Source organism: Neolamprologus brichardi, chromosome 22 (assembly GCF_056152115.1).
Source record: "Neolamprologus brichardi isolate AB-2024 chromosome 22, ASM5615211v1, whole genome shotgun sequence".
Classification (NCBI taxonomy): Eukaryota; Metazoa; Chordata; class Actinopteri; order Cichliformes; family Cichlidae; genus Neolamprologus; species Neolamprologus brichardi.
The window spans coordinates 11,218,193-11,240,293 of NC_142124.1; positions in this window are offsets into that span (position 1 = coordinate 11,218,193).

A 22,101-nucleotide genomic window follows, 5' to 3' on the forward strand; every position below is an offset into this window, starting at 1 on the left:
GGGTGAGTTGTAGTCTTAGCACTGGAGTAAAAAGGCACTGACATCCTCCTTATAAACTGTCACTCACCATTGCTGTGTCATCCGCAAACTTGAGAATGAAATTGTAGATTCTAGTGGCCGTGCAGGCGTAGGTGTAGAGTGAGGACAGGAGAGAGTTCAGTATACGCCCAGTTCACACTGCGCTGCCGTCATACCCGTCACACTGCCCGTCACACCTGTCACACCGTGCTGCCTGCGCGTTTTAACTGGCAGCGCGGTTTAACGGGTAGCTTTTTTTCACGGGCAACGCGGTTTCACGGGTAGCGCGGTTTACCGGGTAGGACGGTTTACCGGGTAGCGCGGTTTCACGGGTAGCGCGGTTTACCGGGTAGCGTGGTTTACCAGGTAGCGCGGTTTTACGGGCAGCTTGGTTTCACGGGTACCACAGTGTCATGGGTAGCGCGGTTTGTCACTCCCGTCAAACTGTGCTGTCTATGAAGGGGTATGTTGTTCGTGTGAACTGACTATGTGAGATCCTCCGCCAGATGTACAACTTTGACTCGTGCTTCGCTCGAGGCATGTTGGCATATGACAGGAGGGGCAAACAGTTGCTACCTTCCTGTCTTAGTTCCCATAGCAAAGGTAACACCTTTTTCAAGTAGGTGTTGGACAGTCACATCAGCCGGTGGGGTTTTCCTCACTCTTGGAAGTCTCATTGCTGCTCAGTTTGGGGCTTTCACTGTAGTATAAGCTCTCTCTTTTACGTGTAGCATAACCCCAGAGGTCTCAGGTAGATCTAGTGAAGTCTCCAAAGTTTGGATAACTTCCAGGCTGGGAAGCTTCCCATCGACATGACAAATAGAATCTTTTTTCTTAAAGATGACTGACAGTGGCCCTACTCCCTTTGATGCTGTATGATGTATGAGCGCGTTTTCAAGGGTAGCGTGGTTTCACGGGCAGCGCGGTTCACGGGCTGCACAGTTTTGTGGGCAGCATGGTTTTGCGGTTACCGCAGTGTCACCGGTAGCGCGGTTTGTCACTCCCGTGAAACTGCACTGTCTATGAAGGGGTATGTTGTTCATGTGAACTGACCGTGTCAGATCCTCTGCCAGATGTACAGCTAGGAAACGGAAGCTGTTCTCTCTTTCCACAGCACATCGGGGTATGTGCTTTACAACACCTCTAGAAGTCCACGATCATCTCTTCTGTTTTTGTGATATTGAGGGTAAGATGGTTCTCTTAGCAATAAAGTTTAAAGGCACTGAGATCCTCCTTGTAACTGTCACCAACCACTGTCTTCACAATGAATTAGGAGATATTAGTGGCCGTGCAGTCGTAGGTGTAGAGTGAGTACATGAGAGTTCAGTAACACCCCTGACCTAACACCAAGCTACCGTCTTCGAAGAGTGCATGACATTACACCGGTCAAACCGCGCTGCTGTCACACCAGTCACATCTGATAAGACCCACCATTGTTGTATGGTCCGCAAACGTGACAATGAAATTGGAGATACTAGTGGCCGTGCAGTTGTAGGTGTAGAGTGAGGACAGGAGAGAGCGCAGTATACACCCCTCACGTAACACCGTGCTGCCATCTGCAAATGCTGCGTAACGTCACATCAGTGACATCGGATACACAGGTCACACCTCGCTGCGGTCATACCCGTCACACTGTGCTGCGTGACGTAACACTGTGCTGTCTATGAAGGTGTATGCTGTTTGTGTGAACTGACCATGTGAGATCCTGCGCCAGATGTAAACCTAGGAAACGGAAGCTGTTCCCTCTTTACACAGCAGTGCCATTGATGGTGATTGGGGTATGTGCACTTCTACACCTCCAGAAGTCCACTATCATTTCTTCTGGTTTTGTAATATTGAGGGTGAGTTGTAGTCTTAGCACTGGAGTAAAAAGGCACTGACATCCTCCTTGTAAACTGTCACTCACCATTGCTGTGTCATCCGCAAACTTGAGAATGAAATTGTAGATTCTAGTGGCCGTGCAGGCGTAGGTGTAGAGTGAGGACAGGAGAGAGTTCAGTATACGCCCAGTTCACACTGCGCTGCCGTCATACCCGTCACACTGCCCGTCACACCTGTCACACCGTGCTGCCTGCGCGTTTTAACTGGCAGTGCGGTTTAACGGGTATCACAGTTTCACGGGTAGTGTGTTTTCATGGGCAACGCGGTTTCACGGGCAGCGCGGTTTCACGGGCAGCGCGGTTTACCAGGTAGGACGGTTTACCGGGTAGGACGGTTTACCGGGTAGCGCGGTTTACCAGGTAGGACGGTTTACCGGGTAGGACGGTTTACCAGGTAGCGCGGTTTAACGGGTAGCGCGGTTTACCGGGCAGCGCGGTTTCATGGGCAGCATGGTTTTACGGGTACCACAGTGTCATGGGTAGCGCGGTTTGTCACTCCCATCAAACTGTGCTGTCTATGAAGGGGTATGTTGTTCGTGTGAACTGACTATGTGAGATCCTCCGCCAGATGTACAGCTAGGAAACGGAAGCTGTTCAATCTTTCCACAGCAGCGCCATTGATGGTGTTCGGGGTTATGCTTTACTACACCTCTAGAAGTCCACTATCATCTCTTCTGTTTTTGTGACATTGAGGGTGAGATGGTACACCCCTGACGTAACACTGCACTGCCGTCTGCTAAGGCTGAATGACTTAACACCGTGCCGCCTTCTGTGAAGGCTGCGTGACTTTGCACCGGTCACACCGCACTGCCGTCACACCCATCATACCACTCAGCATGACGTAACAAGGTGCTGCTGTCTGCGAAGGTTGCATGACGTCACATCGGTGATACAGATTAGAAACACCCTGCCGTCACACTCGACACACTGTCCGTCACACCCATCACACCGTGCTGCCTGCGCGGTTTGACTGGCAGCGCGGTTTGACTGGCAGCGCGGTTTAAGGGAGAACAGACGATTTTTGAGGAAAACAATTTTCTAGTGCTTGTGTTCACAATCTACATTCAACATACAACTTTGACTCATGCTTTGCTCGAGGCATGTTGGCATATGGCAGGAGGGGCAAACAGTTGCTACCTTCCTGTCTTAGTTCCCATAGCAAAGGTAACACCTTTTTCAAGTAGGTGTTGGACAGTCACATCAGCCGGTGGGGTTTTCCTCACTCTTGGAAGTCTCATTGCTGCTCAGTTTGGGGCTTTCACTGTAGTATAAGCTCTCTCTTTTACGTGTAGCATAACCCCAGAGGTCTCAGGTAGATCTAGTGAAGTCTCCAAAGTTTGGATAACTTCCAGGCTGGGAAGCTTCCCATCGACATGACAAATAGAATCTTTTTTCTTAAAGATGACTGACAGTGGCCCTACTCCCTTTGATGCTGTATGATGTATGAGCGCGTTTTCACGGGTAGCGTGGTTTCATGGGCAGCATAGTTTCACGGGCAGCGCGGTTTCACGGGCTGCACAGTTTTGTGGGCAGCATGGTTTTGCGGTTACCGCAGTGTCACCGGTAGCGCGGTTTGTCACTCCCGTGAAACTGCACTGTCTATGAAGGGGTATGTTGTTCATGTGAACTGACCATGTCAGATCCTCTGCCAGATGTACAGCTAGGAAACGGAAGCTGTTCTCTCTTTCCACAGCACATCGGGGTATGTGCTTTACAACACCTCTAGAAGTCCACGATCATCTCTTCTGTTTTTGTGATATTGAGGGTGAGATGGTTCTCTTAGCAATAAAGTTTAAAGGCACTGAGATCCTCCTTGTAACCGTCACCAACCACTGTTGTGTCATCCGCAAACTTCACAATGAATTAGGAGATATTAGTGGCCGTGCAGTCGTAGGTGTAGAGTGAGTACATGAGAGTTCAGTATACCCCCCTGACGTAACACCAAGCTACCGTCTGCGATGGTTGTATGACGTAACAACGCACTGCCCTTTGCGAAGGCTGCATGACGTCACACTGGTCACACCGGTCACACCGCGCTGCTGTGACACACAAGACACCGCGCTGCCATTACCCCAGTTACACCCGTCACACCCCTCTGCGGTCATACCCGTCACACTGCGCTCCGTGACGTAACACTGTGCTGTCTATGAAGGCGTATGCTATTTGTGTGAACTGACCATGAGTTCACACCAGTGACCCAGTTCACACCGCGCTGTCGTTACACCCGTCACACCAGTCGCACCTTGATGCCGTCTGCGAAAATTGTATGACATCACATCAGTCACACAGATTAGAAATGCGCTGCCGTCACACCGGTCACACTGCCCGTCATGCAGTGCTGCCTGCGTGGTTTAGTTGGCAGCGCAAGTTAACGGGTATCACGGTTTCACGGGTAGAGCGTTTTCATGGGCAGCATGGTTTCACGGGTACCACAGTGTCACGGGTAGTGCAGTTTTTCACTCCCGTTAAACTGCGCTGTCTATGAAGGGGTATGTTGTTCGTGTGAACTGACCATGTGAGATCCTCCTCCAGATGTACAGCTAGGAAACCAAAGCTGTTCAATCTTTCCACAGCAGCGCCATTGATGGTGATCGGGGTATGTGCTTTACAACACCTCTAGAAGTCCACTATCATCTCTTCTGTTTTTGTGACATTAAGGGTGAGATGGTTCTCTTAGCAATAAAGTTTAAAGGCACTGAGATCCTCCTTCACAATGAAATAAGAGATACCAGTGGCCATGCAGTCGTAGGTGTAGAGTGAGGACAGGAGAGAGCTCAGTATACACCCCTCACGTAACACCGCGCTGCCATCTGCAAAGGCTGCGTAACATCACACCAGTTACATCGGCTACACAGTTCACACCTCGCTGCGGTCATACCCGTCACACTGTGCTGCGTGACGTAACACTGTGCTGTCTATGAAGGTGTATGCTGTTTGTGTGAACTTACCATGTGAGATCCTGCGCCAGATGTAAACCTAGGAAACGGAAGCTGTTCCCTCTTTACACAGCAGTGCCGTTGATGGTGATTGGGGTATGTGCACTTCTACACCTCCAGAAGTCCACTATCATTTCTTCTGGTTTTGTAATATTGAGGGTGAGTTGTAGTCTTAGCACTGGAGTAAAAAGGCACTGACATCCTCCTTATAAACTGTCACTCACCATTGCTGTGTCATCCGCAAACTTGAGAATGAAATTGTAGATTCTAGTGGCCGTGCAGGCGTAGGTGTAGAGTGAGGACAGGAGAGAGTTCAGTATACGCCCAGTTCACACTGCGCTGCCGTCATACCCGTCACACTGCCCGTCACACCTGTCACACCGTGCTGCCTGCGCGTTTTAACTGGCAGCGCGGTTTAACGGGTATCACAGTTTCACGGGTAGTGTGTTTTCATAGGCAGCGCGGTTTTACGGGTAGCGTGTTTTCACGGGCAACGCGGTTTCACGGGTAGCGCGGTTTCACGGGCAGCGCGGTTTCACGGGTAGCGCGGTTTACCGGGTAGGACGGTTTACCGGGTAGCGCGGTTTACCGGGTAGGACGGTTTACCGGGTAGGACGGTTTACCGGGTAGCGCGGTTTACCGGGTAGCGCGGTTTACTGGGTAGCGCGGTTTACCGGGTAGCGCGGTTTCATGGGCAGCATGGTTTTACGGGTACCACAGTGTCATGGGTAGCGCGGTTTGTCACTCCCATCAAACTGTGCTGTCTATGAAGGGGTATGTTGTTCGTGTGAACTGACTATGTGAGATCCTCCGCCAGATGTACAGCTAGGAAACGGAAGCTGTTCAATCTTTCCACAGCAGCGCCGTTGATGGTGTTTGGGGTTATGCTTTACTACACCTCTAGAAGTCCACTATCATCTCTTCTGTTTTTGTGACATTGAGGGTGAGATGGTACACCCCTGACGTAACACTGCACTGCCGTCTGCTAAGGCTGAATGACTTAACACCGTGCCGCCTTCTCTGAAGGCTGCGTGACTTCGCACTGGTCACACCGCACTGCGGTCACACCTGTCATACCACTCAGCGTGACGTAACAAGGTGCTGCTGTCTGCGAAGGTTGCATGACGTCACATCGGTCATACAGATTAGAAACACCCTGCCGTCACACTCGACACACTGTCCGTCACACCCATCACACTGTGCTGCCTGCGCGGTTTGACTGGCAGCCCGGTTTAAGGGAGAACAGACGCTTTTTGATGAAAACTATTTTCTAGTGCTTGTGTTCACAATCTACATACAACATACAACTTTGACTCGTGCTTCGCTCGAGGCATGTTGGCATATGGCAGGAGGGGCAAACAGTTGCTACCTTCCTGTCTTAGTTCCCATAGCAAAGGTAACACCTTTTTCAAGTAGGTGTTGGACAGTCACATCAGCCGGTGGAGTTTTCCTCACTCTTGGAAGTCTCATTGCTGCTCAGTTTGGGGCTTTCACTGTAGTATAAGCTCTCTCTTTTACGTGTAGCATAACCCCAGAGGTCTCAGGTAGATCTAGTGAAGTCTCCAAAGTTTGGATAACTTCCAGGCTGGGAAGCTTCCCATCGACATGACAAATAGAATCTTTTTTCTTAAAGATGACTGACAGTGGCCCTAATCCCTTTGATGCTGTATGATGTATGAGCGCGTTTTCACGGGTAGCGTGGTTTCATGGGCAGCATGGTTTCACGGGCAACGCGGTTCACGGGCTGCACAGTTTTTTGGGCAGCATGGTTTTGCGGTTACCGCAGTGTCACCGGTAGCGCGGTTTGTCACTCCCGTGAAACTGCACTGTCTATGAAGGGGTATGTTGTTCATGTGAACTGACCATGTCAGATCCTCTGCCAGATGTACAGCTAGGAAACGGAAGCTGTTCTCTCTTTCCACAGCACATCGGGGTATGTGCTTTACAACACCTCTAGAAGTCCACGATCATCTCTTCTGTTTTTGTGATATTGAGGGTGAGATGGTTCTCTTAGCAATAAAGTTTAAAGGCACTGAGATCCTCCTTGTAACTGTCACCAACCACTGTCTTCACAATGAATTAGGAGATATTAGTGGCCGTGCAGTCGTAGGTGTAGAGTGAGTACATGAGAGTTCAGTAACACCCCTGACGTAACACCAAGCTACCGTCTTCGAAGAGTGCATGACATTACACCGGTCAAACCGCGCTGCTGTCACACCAGTCACATCTGATAAGACCCACCATTGTTGTATGGTCCGCAAACGTGACAATGAAATTGGAGATACTAGTGGCCGTGCAGTTGTAGGTGTAGAGTGAGGACAGGAGAGAGCGCAGTATACACCCCTCACGTAACACCGTGCTGCCATCTGCAAATGCTGCGTAACGTCACATCAGTGACATCGGATACACAGGTCACACCTCGCTGCGGTCATACCCGTCACACTGTGCTGCGTGACGTAACACTGTGCTGTCTATTAAGGTGTATGCTGTTTGTGTGAACTGACCATGTGAGATCCTGCGCCAGATGTAAACCTAGGAAACGGAAGCTGTTCCCTCTTTACACAGCAGTGCCGTTGATGGTGATTGGGGTATGTGCTCTTCTACACCTCCAGAAGTCCACTATCATTTCTTCTGGTTTTGTAACATTGAGGGTGAGTTGTAGTCTTAGCACTGGAGTAAAAAGGCACTGACATCCTCCTTATAAACTGTCACTCACCATTGCTGTGTCATCCGCAAACTTGAGAATGAAATTGTAGATTCTAGTGGCCGTGCAGGCGTAGGTGTAGAGTGAGGACAGGAGAGAGTTCAGTATACGCCCAGTTCACACTGTGCTGCCGTCATACCCGTCACACTGCCCGTCACACCTGTCACACCGTGCTGCCTGCGCGTTTTAACTGGCAGTGCGGTTTAACGGGTATCACAGTTTCACGGGTAGTGTGTTTTCATGGGCAACGCGGTTTCACGGGCAGCGCGGTTTCACGGGCAGCGCGGTTTCACGGCTAGCGCGGTTTACCGGGTAGGACGGTTTACCGGGTAGGACGGTTTACCGGGTAGCGCGGTTTACCAGGTAGGACGGTTTACCGGGTAGGACGGTTTACCAGGTAGCGCGGTTTACCGGGTAGCGCGGTTTACCGGGCAGCGCGGTTTCATGGGCAGCATGGTTTTACGGGTACCACAGTGTCATGAGTAGCGCGGTTTGTCACTCCCATCAAACTGTGCTGTCTATGAAGGGGTATGTTGTTCGTGTGAACTGACTATGTGAGATCCTCCGCCAGATGTACAGCTAGGAAACGGAAGCTGTTCTCTCTTTACACAGCAGTGCCATTGATGGTGATTGGGGTTATGCTTTACTACACCTCTAGAAGTCCACTATCATCTCTTCTGTTTTTGTGACATTGAGGGTGAGATGGTACACCCCTGACGTAACACTGCACTGCCGTCTGCTAAGGCTGAATGACTTAACACCGCGCCGCCTTCTGTGAAGGCTGCGTGACTTTGCACCGGTCACACCGCACTGCCGTCACACCCATCATACCACTCAGCATGACGTAACAAGGTGCTGCTGTCTGCGAAGGTTGCATGACGTCACATCGGTCATACAGATTAGAAACACCCTGCCGTCACACTCGACACACTGTCCGTCACACCCATCACACCGTGCTGCCTGCGCGGTTTGACTGGCAGCGCGGTTTAAGGGAGAACAGACGCTTTTTGAGGAAAACAATTTTCTAGTGCTTGTGTTCACAATCTACATACAACATACAACTTTGACTCGTGCTTCGCTCGAGGCATGTTGGCATATGGCAGGAGGGGCAAACAGTTGCTACCTTCCTGTCTTAGTTCCCATAGCAAAGGTAACACCTTTTTCAAGTAGGTGTTGGACAGTCACATCAGCCGGTGGGGTTTTCCTCACTCTTGGAAGTCTCATTGCTGCTCAGTTTGGGGCTTTCACTGTAGTATAAGCTCTCTCTTTTACGTGTAGCATAACCCCAGAGGTCTCAGGTAGATCTAGTGAAGTCTCCAAAGTTTGGATAACTTCCAGGCTGGGAAGCTTCCCATCGACATGACAAATAGAATCTTTTTTCTTAAAGATGACTGACAGTGGCCCTACTCCCTTTGATGCTGTATGATGTATGAGCGCGTTTTCACGGGTAGCGTGGTTTCATGGGCAGCATGGTTTCACGGGCAGCGCGGTTTCACGGGCTGCACAGTTTTGTGGGCAGCATGGTTTCGCGGTTACCGCAGTGTCACCGGTAGCGCGGTTTGTCACTCCCGTGAAACTGCACTGTCTATGAAGGGGTATGTTGTTCATGTGAACTGACCATGTCAGATCCTCTGCCAGATGTACAGCTAGGAAACGGAAGCTGTTCTCTCTTTCCACAGCACATCGGGGTATGTGCTTTACAACACCTCTAGAAGTCCACGATCATCTCCTCTGTTTTTGTGATATTGAGGGTGAGATGGTTCTCTTAGCAATAAAGTTTAAAGGCACTGAGATCCTCCTTGTAACCGTCACCAACCACTGTTGTGTCATCCGCAAACTTCACAATGAATTAGGAGATATTAGTGGCCGTGCAGTCGTAGGTGTAGAGTGAGTACATGAGAGTTCAGTATACCCCCCTGACGTAACACCAAGCTACCGTCTGCGATGGTTGTATGACGTAACAACGCACTGCCCTTTGCGAAGGCTGCATGACGTCACACTGGTCACACCGGTCACACCGCGCTGCTGTCACACCCAAGACACCGCGCTGCCATTACCCCGGTTACACCCGTCACACCGTGCTGCGGTCATACCCGTCACACTGCGCTCCGTGACGTAACACTGTGCTGTCTATGAAGGCGTATGCTATTTGTGTGAACTGACCATGTGTTCACACCGTTCACACCAGTGACCCAGTTCACACCGCGCTGCCGTTACACCCGTCACACCAGTCGCACCTTGATGCCGTCTGCGAAAATTGTATGACATCACATCAGTCACACAGATTAGAAATGCGCTGCCGTCACACCGGTCACACTGCCCGTCATGCAGTGCTGCCTGTGTGGTTTAGTTGGCAGCTCAGCTTAACGGGTATCACGGTTTCACGGGTAGAGCGTTTTCATGGGCAGCATGGTTTCACGGGTAGCGCAGTGTCACGGGTAGCGCAGTTTGTCACTCCCGTTAAACTGTGCTGTCTATGAAGGGGCATGTTGTTCGTGTGAACTGACCATGTGAGATCCTCCGCCAGATGTACAGCTAGGAAACGGAAGCTGTTCACTCTTTCCACAGCAGCGCCGTTGATGGTGATGTGCTCTTCTACACCTCCAGAAGTCCACTATCATTTCTTCTGATTTTGTAATATTGAGGGTGAGTTGTAGTCTTAGCACTGGAGTAAAAAGGCACTGACATCCTCCTTGTAAACTGTCACTCACCATGGCTGTGTCATCCGCAAACTTGAGAATGAAATTGTAGATTCTAGTGGCCGTGCAGGTGTAGATGTAGAGTGAGGAGAGGAGAGAGTTCAGTATACGCCCAGTTCACACTGCACTGCCGTCATACCCGTCACACCACTTGCACCTTGCTGCTGTCTGTGAAGGTTATATGACGTCACATCAATCACACAGATTAGAAACGCGCTGCCGTCACACCCGTCACACCCGTCACACCGTGCTGCCTGCGCGTTTTAAGTGGCAGCGCGGTTTTACGGGTCGCATGTTTTCACGGGCAGCGCGGTTTCACAGGTCGCATGTTTTCACGGGCAGCGCGGTTTCACGGGTCGCATGTTTTCACGGGCAGCGCGGTTTCACGGGTAGCGCGGTTTCACGGGTAGCGCGGTTTCACGGGTAGCGCGGTTTACAGGGTAGCGCGGTTTACCGGGTAGCGCGGTTTCACGGGTAGCGCGGTTTACCGGGTAGCGTGGTTTACCAGGTAGCGCGGTTTTACGGGCAGCTTGGTTTCACGGGTACCACAGTGTCATGGGTAGCGCGGTTTGTCACTCCCGTCAAACTGTGCTGTCTATGAAGGGGTATGTTGTTTGTGTGAACTGACTATGTGAGATCCTCCGCCAGATGTACAGCTAGGAAACGGAAGCTGTTCAATCTTTCCACAGCAGCGCCGTTGATGGTGTTTGGGGTTATGCTTTACTACACCTCTAGAAGTCCACTATCATCTCTTCTGTTTTTGTGACATTGAGGGTGAGATGGTACACCCCTGACGTAACACCGCGCCGCCTTCTGTGAAGGCTGCGTGACTTCGCACTGGTCACACCGCACTGCCGTCACACCCGTCATACCACTCAGCGTGACGTAACAAGGTGCTGCTGTCTGCGAAGGTTGCATGACGTCACATCGGTCATACAGATTAGAAACACCCTGCCGTCACATCCGACACACTGTCCGTCACACCCATCACACCGTGCTGCCTGCGCGGTTTGACTGGCAGCGCGGTTTAAAAGCTTTCAACCTGTCAGCAGTGTTAGGTAAGGGATTGTCTACATATACGTAGATCTCTGAACTGGAGCTCTGGGAGAGACTTTGCTGCTTTCAGAGATTTAAATAAAGTTTCTGGAGCAGAGTGTGGATCAGAAGTCCCCCAAAATTCTTGGTTTTTCTCTCCATTGATAGATGATTCAAGTAGTCTTGGAGTGAGGCAGGTGAAAACTATGGATTGTTATCTATCTATCTATCTATCTGTCTGTCTGTCTGTCTGTCTGCCTGTCTGGCTGTCTGTCTGTCTAATGTAAAAATTAAAAATAAGAAAGGAAAAAATAAATAAATATGTCGTTAATATTGTTTCAGCGGCACAGGGATGTAGCAGCCAGCACTTTTCTTTTCATGTTGGTTTTCCTCTTGGTGCTCTGGCTTCCTTTCAGTCCATAGACATGTATATTAGGTTAACTGATGATTCTAAATTGCTGTAGCTGTGAGCATGGATAACAGTTTATCTCTGTTAGCCCTGTGATATCCAGGTTTATCCTCCTTGCCAACTTGGACTTCAGCCAGTGAATTACCCTAAATTGAATAAGCAGTTAAAAATAAACTGGATTAATGATTTTATTGAAAATGTATTTAAATTGATAAAATAATAATGTTTAAGTTGTGAAGGTTAAATGTTAAAGATAACTTTAATATTGCAATAGCAATTTATGAAACAAAATGTTAAATTACAGTGTCTGATGTGAAATCATTAGCTTGTTGTGGGAATCCCAAAGTGAATTATCACAAAACACTGAATCTTCCTCATTTTTTAGTCATTACTAAAAGTGCAAGGAGATAATTCACCTGTGAATGATTAAAAAAGGTTAAAAACAAGACTTACAAATAACTGCAAAACACAGAAGTGGAAGGAAAACTGGTTTAAAGCTTCAGCAAACATTGATTTGACAAATGATCAAATTACTACAGAGTGTATAAAGTTTATAAAATTGTTAATTGCTAGTATTGCACAGACTATTGCTGTTCCGTGCAAGAATAAGAAGAATAAGTAAAAACCAACTCAAAGTATCTTAACAAATTCTAGTGCCATCCCAAGCAAATAGAAGAGCTTCCATGTATCTTGGCACTGATTCTCTGGACGTTTCTCAAACTCTACTGGAGGGCTAAAGGAGTTCTTCTAAATAATATTCCTTAAAAAAGGGAGTGTTACAACACTTCCGGCAGAAAAAGACAAGTTACTATGTCTCCAGTCACAGCTTCTCCTTTCCCAAAAGACTTGACAATATAGTGAAAGGTTCCAGGCAGACAAAGAAAACTTAAACTGAGCTGTAAATTAGCTTGCAGGACTTATGGTCAGCTTAGCCACGGGGACTGATTTGTGCCAATAAGTCGAAGGCCCGACAGGCTCTCTGCGGGGTACTCGTGTCATTTTCTTACCGCACTGCTCTCTCATTTCCTTCTACTTTTTTTTTTTCCCCTCCCCGTGTGTTTTAATACTGTGGCTTTTGGATCTTCACTCTTATTGCGGTTTATATTTGGCTCCCGCTGATATTTATCATGCCCCAAACGCCATCTCTCTCGCTCTCGCTCCTCATTTCCTTGATGAATTGGCAGTCCACTGTAACCTGATCCCTGCCTCCTCCCTGCATACCTGAATAATAACATGAAATGTAGACAGGTCAGTGGGGCTGTGACCTGCTGTGTTCCCTGGGGCGCGACCTCTGTATGACTTCAAGTTACGATCTAAACATAACTCGCAGTGGCACCTTGGAATAAAAGGAGGTCACTGGATTTGCCGGAACACATTGTCAGAAAGCGAAGAAAAGCGCCTGTACCGTGTGGTATTTTTAGCCGTAATGTCCCCAAAAATAACCATCTGTTTTCGGCATCATCCTGCAGCTTTCATTTGATCATTTATGCTTCTTAACACAAAGCACAAGAATGACATCACTGTGTGCCTGGCTGACCATCTATCTCATTACGTCACTGTTTTGATAATGATGCTTTTAACTGATTTCTTCTCCAAGACTGACAAATGACTCCTTTGTGTCTTTTAGCTCTTCCTGTGCTGTGACTAATTATGACCCAGACTCAGAGTGTCTCCTCAGCTCCGGCCAGGTTAAACTCTAACCTCTGTGACATCACGGTTAGTGCTATGGTCTCATCAGCTGTTATAAAGATATTATATGAAGATATACTAAGATCAAGGTTTTTTGGTGTGGCCTATATTTGACCTCATGTTAAAGAAAACTCACTAGTGGTAAAAACAAGCTGCTGAAATGCTGCACAGCCGTGTTTCTGTTATCCTGACGAATATAAGTCCAATACTCACTCTCCATTAACTCTGTATTGGACTTATAGGGGGAAATCTAGGTCTTAAGGTGCTAAAAGCTTGACTGAGTTTGTCTAGGTAGAAAATTGGTACATTGATGGGCAAGCAAAACAAAACATAAAAAACCCCCAAACCCAGCAATTCAGTCCAAACCTTACTGATTACAGAAGCATTAAGCTGAAAACACATAACACACTCATGTAAGTCCACTGGGGGCCACCTTGCACTGTCGTATTGCACTCACAATATCTCCCATTTTGTTGTTTATGTCTGGGGACGTGCTATAAATATACAAACAGGTGAAGAAAAAGATTTCTTCTTAATCTACACTTTTAAGCCTATAATCTTAGCTCTATTCTCCTCATCGCATAGCAACAAAGCTGCAAAGCTGCAAAGCTGCAAAGCTGCACTCCTACTCCGACATTTTTTTCCCATTTAAAGTAAAAGGCTGTTGTCATCAACTCTTCGTGAACCACAGAGATTTAACTCCTCGCAGTTTTTTCCCCCTCCGCCTGTATCTTTCCATCAGCATTTTTAGCCGAACACTTACTGAAGTAATTGTCCACAACTGTCAGATTCAATTGATTTAATTTACAAGGACTTATTGGAACACACAATAAAAACAATGAAAACCATCATCATTACTGGCTTTTATTCAACATTTATTCTTTTTTACCCCAGCTATTTAATAACCATGACGGTTTTATTGCCCTCCCTGCAATGTAATAGTCCTCTCATTGTTCAGAAGCCATGTGGCCTTGGGCTAGTGGGGAGAGCGGTGGGCAGATTTAAAGATGGATCTGGTTGATGAGCGCCGGTAATATAATCTTCTGACGTGCGTCTGTGAAAATGTCACTATGGCCTGGAGCGGCACTGTGTGTACTCAACCTCACAGGTAGTAACTGACAACTCTGGGCGTAATTCAAAAGCACATTTTTAGATATACATGTTTATTTTTCCAACATAGGGCTGCGGTGTAAAATTTAACAGCATCATCAAAAAAAAATGCTATGTGATTTATTAGCAAATGTATGAAATCTTTTACGATACTGTATTTTTCTCCGCGTGTCAAATTCTCATAGAGCATTGTGCTTGGAGCAGTTCTCCATCCTTCAAAAACACTCTGCAGATAAAAAACAACAAAAACTAGGGTACATGCCGGCTAAATGTGTTGCTGCCCTTGACAAATGGCGAGACATTTGGGTTAGCCTCAGAGAATTATAAGCATGACAACCTTTAATCGATCTGCGCTTTTTCCTGCAAACATGTGCAGTGAAGCGAATGCTCAGAATAGATAAGCTGACTTGTCCTGAATAAAACACATTCGCCACCTTGTTCTGACCGAAACTTTCACCTCTCTTTCCAGAGTTTTGTCAGGGTTTACTTTAACGGGCGCCTACATCAACTTTTGACTTCAGCCATAATATAACCTTTGTTAGGCACACCTGTTCAATTAAACCTGCTCATTAATGCAAAAATCTAATCAGCCAATCAGAAGGCAGGAACTCGGTGCATTTAAACAACCTGGTGAAGTACAAACTGATTTAAGCGACTTTGAACGTGTCATAGTTGTTGGTACTGATCTGAGTATTTTAGAAACGTCTGATCTGATTTTCTCTCAGCCTTCATCCATAGAGCAGCAGTTCTCTGACTGAACATGTATTGCTGATGTCAGGTCAGAGGATGAGGAGAATGATCAAGACTGCTTTGAGGAAGGCAAATCAGTACCTCAACCACAACCAAGATATGTAGGAGAGTGCCTCTGAACATACAACAAATTTAACTTTGAAGCACAAGACCACACCAGGTGCTGCACCTACAGCTAAGAACAGCAAAATGTCAAAACAATCTCCAAGGGATCCTGCAATTCGCCTAGTAGGATGGGAAACTGGTGTGAACAATAAGTCTCGGGCCCAGTCTGGTGTGAACAGATGGTTTGGATCCATCCTGCCTTGTATCAATTGCTCAAGCTGCTTTTGATTGGTGGTGATGTTGGTGTAATGGTATAGGGGGTTATTTTCTTGGCCTGTTAATACCAGCCAAGCATCATTTAAATGCCACATCTCCCCTGAGTACTGCCGCCGATCATGTCCATCAGGGTGCCCATCTTCTGATGGCTGCTTCCATCAGGATCTGTCACAAAGCTCCAAACAAACTGGTTTCTTGAACATGTCAGTGAGTTCAGTCTACTTAGATCTTATCCCAGTAGAGCACCTTTGGGATGTGGTGGAACGGGAGATTCACATCGTGGATGTACAGCTGACAAATATGCAGCAGCTGTGTGATGCTATCATATCAACATGTAAGGGACCAAAATCTGAGGCATGTTTCCACCACCTTGTTGAATCAATGCCACAAAGAATTAAGGCAGATTAGAAGTAATGTATGAGTAAAGAAGTATCTGGTGAGTGTTTCCATTTTGCTATCTCTCAGTTCGATTACTGTGTCGTTTGTCATATGGCAAGCCGAACTTTGAAAATAATGCCCAGTTTTAATCCAACAGACAAAGGAAAGTGCAGAGTTTGAAACTATATAGTCCTGAAACTGGGGGTCTCTGGGTATAAAAGAAATACTAGACGCAGTCAAGTGTGCACTCAGTGGCTCACGCAATGTCAAGTGTTGTGATGTACTGCTATTGTCCCATGAGACACAGGACAGTCAGCTCAGTTTGAAGGAACAGGTCAGAGTACATTGTGTGTGGGTGTTAGTAAGTGGATGGTTTGTGTGTCTTTGTGTGTGCTGCTTGAAAAAACTAAAACAAAATTGTACAAAAGCAAGACAGTTTTTCTCTTATGCTGCCTTGACTGAATCTTATATGTTATTTTGAGGAAATTATAGGGCATACTGACCTCATATGAAAAATGATTTAGGAGAGTGGCTTGATGCAAATGTTTTGAAATAGACAGATTTCAATATCTGAAATACAACATTATGAAAAAAATCTGATTTAGATGACAAGATTTGCATTTTGTTTTAGGGGCAGAAAACTTTAAAAGAAGGCAAAGACGTTTAAAAACATTAAAAGGATAAGTATGTTTGAGCATTTACATCAATATGTTCAGTTTCATGGGAACTCCAAGTGATCTGTATGAGAATCATGATTTTATTAAAAGCATGAGAACATCTAATGAACATCGCTGCTGTTCTTTTCTATACGGGAAAACAGGAGATCTTAAGCTTAAGAAATTTGTGTGATCACAGCTTCTAAATATGTGCTACAACACATTCAGTACTGCATGAAAAAAAGGTACTTGCTGAAAAGAGTGATAGTGGTTCACTTCAAAATAGATATCAATACGTTTGTTTGCCTAACGATCACCATATGCATTATTAAAGCAATCGCATAGTTTATCAAAGGTATTACGTGTGATATTCGTTAACCAGGCAGAGTCGAGTACAATATGTGGGTGGTTATTCCCACTCTGATCATTATTATTTCAAGGCTGTCCTGATGTCAGACTGAATCACTGAACCCTCTTTGATCTAGGCTCTCTGAAGCAGCCCATATGGCTTAACATTCAGGCCGTGTATTTACCTTTCTAACTGAGTTGAAAAATGTCCTCATTAATAACAGTGGATTGTTTTGTCTCTGAGCTGTCTGCCTGGGCTTGGCTGGCTGCTGGTTGCCGAAAAGAGAGTAGTGCATCCACCCAGAGTAGGCCGCAACAGTACACTGGTAGCACATTTAGCAGCGCCGTTAATCTGAATATCAGACGCAAACATTCAGCTTGCATAAGTAGCAGCATGAAAGCAGCTTATATTTTGAAAGAGAAGGAGTGTGTGGGATTGAAACGGTGATCGCGCGTTCGCATGCAAGCCCTCGTGTGCGTGCATGCATGCGTCCATATGTGTGCGTTTGGATTTGCCTCAAACATGTGTATCGGTATCCGCGCACAGCTGAGGGAAGGGGAGATTTGTCGGCTTGAATTTCACCGGTTGAACTTTGGAGTCTGATACGTTTGGGTGAGTGAGGTAAATCACATAGAGGGGTGACTGCTGTCAGGAAGGTGACACTTTGAACAGCACCAAGGTTCATGAAGGGAATTCAAAAGGCATGCGGACTGCTCTTTCTCAGTTGTACATAATCAAATCATTTGTATCTTTTTGGTAAATCATCGTCCTCTAATGTATGCTCTGTAATCTCTTCTGAATCAGTGTGAAACCTCCTGTCTAATCTCCTGGACCTATGATTCATTGACTTACTGCTCACTGCAAGGCAGCTTTTTATTATCAGATTTTTTTTCTTCACTGCATGTTGCAATGGGAGGCTTAATGTGTCTTACTTTGATTAAAGTGTATTTATATCAGCGTGGAATTGAGAGAGACTGAATATGAATTTCAATACAGAGAACCGGCATCTGATCTGTGAGCTGCAGCTGCATACCACAGTGGGATGTAGGCTTAATGCAGCGGGAGGTGCTGGCTTATGAGTTTGCCACGTGGATGTGTTGTCCTCAAGCCACACCATTCACTTTTTTGTATTCATTAAGCTAATATGCGGTGGCCTTCAACTCTCACACACACCCAACCTCTGAAGTTAAAGTGTCAATAGACATTGGCATTATTGTTTTTTTCAGGCATGAAAAATTCTGAGCATGTTTCATAAACTTCAGTGTCATTAGTCCCGCTGTGTTTAGATATAATTAATTTGAAATCTGATAGCATGTGACAGCTATTCACCGTTTGCATTGACTAAACTGCTTCTACAAATCAGACACATTATAAAGAATAGCGATAGATTTTGTTTTTTGCATGCTAAAATCAGCAACATAAAAGATGGATGGAGCTAGGGTGCCATCACCCATCAGTTTTCGACTCTACTTTTTGAAGATCCAACGTTAGTATTAGTTTTATTAAGCAAGAATTTATCTTGGATGCTAATTTATCAGCTAACGCTTATTAGCTAGCCAAGCTAATAAGGGTTAGCTGATAAATTAGCATTAGTTTATTAAGCAAGAATTTATCTTGGATGCTAATTCATCTGCTAACGCTTATTAGCTAGCCAAGCTAATACGGGTTAGCTGATAAATTAGCATTAGTTTATTAAGTAAGAATTTACCTTGGACACAAAGGTGGAGTGCTAATTTATCAACTAATGCTTGTTAGCTTGGTTAGCTACCTACATTTATAAATTGTATGGGTGCACATACACATATGAGATAATTAGTGCCTAGCACCAGCTAATTTCTCTATAAAACACTTGCCAAACACAAACAGGTTTGCTTCAGGTCAAACAAACCAATGTCAGTATACATTTTGTATTTAAAACAACATGTAAAAAGACAGGAGTTTACCAATGATCTCAGCTCCGTTAGAACTTTTGGATCTCTTTGCTTGTGGTCTCGGCCTTTGGTAATGATTTCTGACTGTTATCCATCACTCAGTCACTCATAGATATTTCCACTCAGTGTGATGTAATAAAGTAATTGCCAGTGTGGCTGATCTTCTGACTTGTTTTCTTCAAAACAAGTAGGTGCTATTTGGATTCAAACTGAACGCCTTTTCCAGAATCTGCACTGATTGTTTGACCATAAATGCTGTTATACACTGGCTTCAACAGTACTGCTGATGGCTGCATTGTCTGCCAATAGCACTTGCCAGCTGTACCCCTGCCCAGTGCATTACGTGCAGTGAACATTTAGTTCACTGCTGACAGAAAACAATAAATGCAAATCTTTTCAGCACAATTTTGCACAAGGCGGCTATTTAGTTCAAGAAAAATGTTGTTTCTCGATAAAGGAACCCAAAACTGAGTGTGAAATAAAACGATGATCTTGTATATCAAAGTCATGTTTTGCATCCACTCCAAACTTCTGAAAACTGCAGACATTATGGCTCTGTGTCCTTATGTGCTCTTGATTAACTTTAATCAGCATTTACATTTTAAACAGACACACATCATAACTGGGCATTTGCTGAAATGACTGATAGTGGTTTTCTTGGACAAGCTCATTTCAAGCAGGATGGCAACTTTACTGCAGTCAGCTTGGATTAACAGCAGCTACAATGAATCACAGCAAAAATGTCAAAGCATATCTAAACCACTCTCAAAACTGCTTAAACCACTCCTGCAGCACACTATCCATCAGCAGCCCCTTCCGATGGTACAGCATGGAAGTAATGCATTTAGATGTGCTACACACAAATTATGACTAATGGGAGGAACCAATAGCTGAGAATTAGTTAAATAAAATATCAGTTTAAGAAGTTGCTGTGAAAAGTTTAGATAAGTTTTGATTTTCTGGTTTGTGTAATTTATTATGCCTGATATTAATCCCTCCCTTTAAGAAAAAAACTAATGAGTGAAAAGGAAAAGAGGGCCTGTAGATAATGCTGGCATTCATTTGTTGCGCACGTTATACAATCTGTTTACTGCCTCTTTGTGAATGTTAATATAAATGAACTGATGTCAGGAACAGCTGTAGTTACTTAGCAATGAGAAGCGAGCTCCTGCAGTCACTTACAGGCCTGTTTTCATTCTTGTTGGACATTCAGTAGATACTGTGTCGGTAGCCGTTATAGACAGCTGAGTGGAAACGCATTCCACCAGAAGGATTTAGTGCTGCAAAATATCCCAGTGTTGATATGAGTGAATAAAAAGATTAACTGTTCTAAATAAATAGATGGATAATCAGTTAAACTTGATGCAGTGCTGCACGTGGGGCACGCTTTAACCCATTACAAATTAGCATCCTTCTGTACGATCACCCACAGAGCTGGATGGTTTGCAGGCAACTGCATCAATATGTAAACCAACACTTCATACACTTTCTTTTGTTTTGTACTTTAAGCACTCAGATAGCAGTTTAAGATGCTGCTCACGCTAGTATTTCATCTGTACGACCATGTGTGTTTATTCCCACGGTACAGTGGAAGTGAAAAGGAGGACGTCTGTTGCAGCAAAACTGCCATAAAAAAAAAGCAGAGCTCCAGACACAACATGTCTATGTCAAGCACCCTTGAATGACCCGGTACACAATAAGCCACAAGTGTGTGTGCGTTGAGCTTTCCCGAGTCTGTACAGTCACTTTATGTGTGGGTGTTCCTGAAATGGGACTTTATTGGTGTCCCTTGGGTACCCAGTGGTTTCCTTTGTCTGATCCTTAAGACCCCATGGGAGCTCAGAAGCTTTAGAGTTTGACTGTTTGCTATACTTGCACACATACACAGACTCGCCTGTATAGCGCTGCCATCCACCTCTCGCCCGCCTAATAGACACCACATAAAAGGAATCCCAGTGGGGCCTAAGTGGGCCTCACTATTCATTCACTCCGTGTCTGACATCAATAAAATGACCTGCAACCACTCAAACACACCTTTCTGTCACTTCCAATTTCCTGCTTCCTTACCGATGAAACACAGATGACTATATCAAGACCACTGCTCTCCGTAGCTTACAAAATATACAAAATAAGTGCCTGAATTTCAGTTATTTCTTTGTCCATTTTACCTGCAAAATACAGCAAAGGATATTGTGATATTAGGACAACAAGTAGTATAAAAGTGAGATCTTAAACCCAAGAGTTATAGGTATAGATAAACCATGGCGTCCCACATCGGATGGTACAAACAGTATTGCCACAGGAAATAATACATTTGCTTGTTAAACGAGTGAAACCAAATGCAAATAAGGGAATGCACATTTGTAAGGGGGAAATAAATCCGTATAAGCTATTGGGTAGGGCTGTTCAATATAACGATATATATCGGATGACGATATAAAAACGTCTATCGTTTCATTTTACGCTATCGTTTGTTTCGTGGTGTCGCAAAATAAAATGTTTACGGCAATATTTTTTCATTGTTTTGATGGTCACTGTAGTGGCTATATTAATTTCTTAAAGTTCTCTCTTTCTCTTATATTTACAGTTTTTCCTGAATGCTTAAACCCTAACTGTGGTTCTTATAGCACAGTTTCTAAAACTATTAATACTTATAGCAAAACCACTCACTGAGTTTGCCAAGCTAAAAGCACAAACACTGCTTTGCACTCAGTTTGCCATTTTGTAACACACACTTTGCAAACCTGTAGCTACAATCCACTGCACAGCACTCTTTTTGCAGAACTGTAAACACAACTCACTGCTTTACACTCAATTTCCAAATGATCAACACACTCCTACCAAAACTATACACATTTACGGCCATTATTTACCCTATTTTGCCAACTGTCTGGCACACTGTCACATGTGAAAACTGTTTTAGACAATTAGTTCACTTTGCAATCAGCCTAAGCACTATAAATTAGCTACAGGTAAGCTGTCCGTGTGGAGTACAATGGGGGGAGCAGGAAGAGTGAGAATTAGAGGAGGCCGAGGAAGAGGACGTGGAGGTGAAGAAGTAAGACGAAGAGGACGACAAGGACAAGGAGGTGAAGTTAGAGGAAGAGGACAAGGAGGAGCAAGAGGAGGACGAGGAGGGGGGTGAGGAAGGGTAAGAAGAGTAAGAAATAGAATTACTGATGACATTAGAGCTACAATAGTGGACCATGTAATCAACCAGGGAATGACCCTGAGGG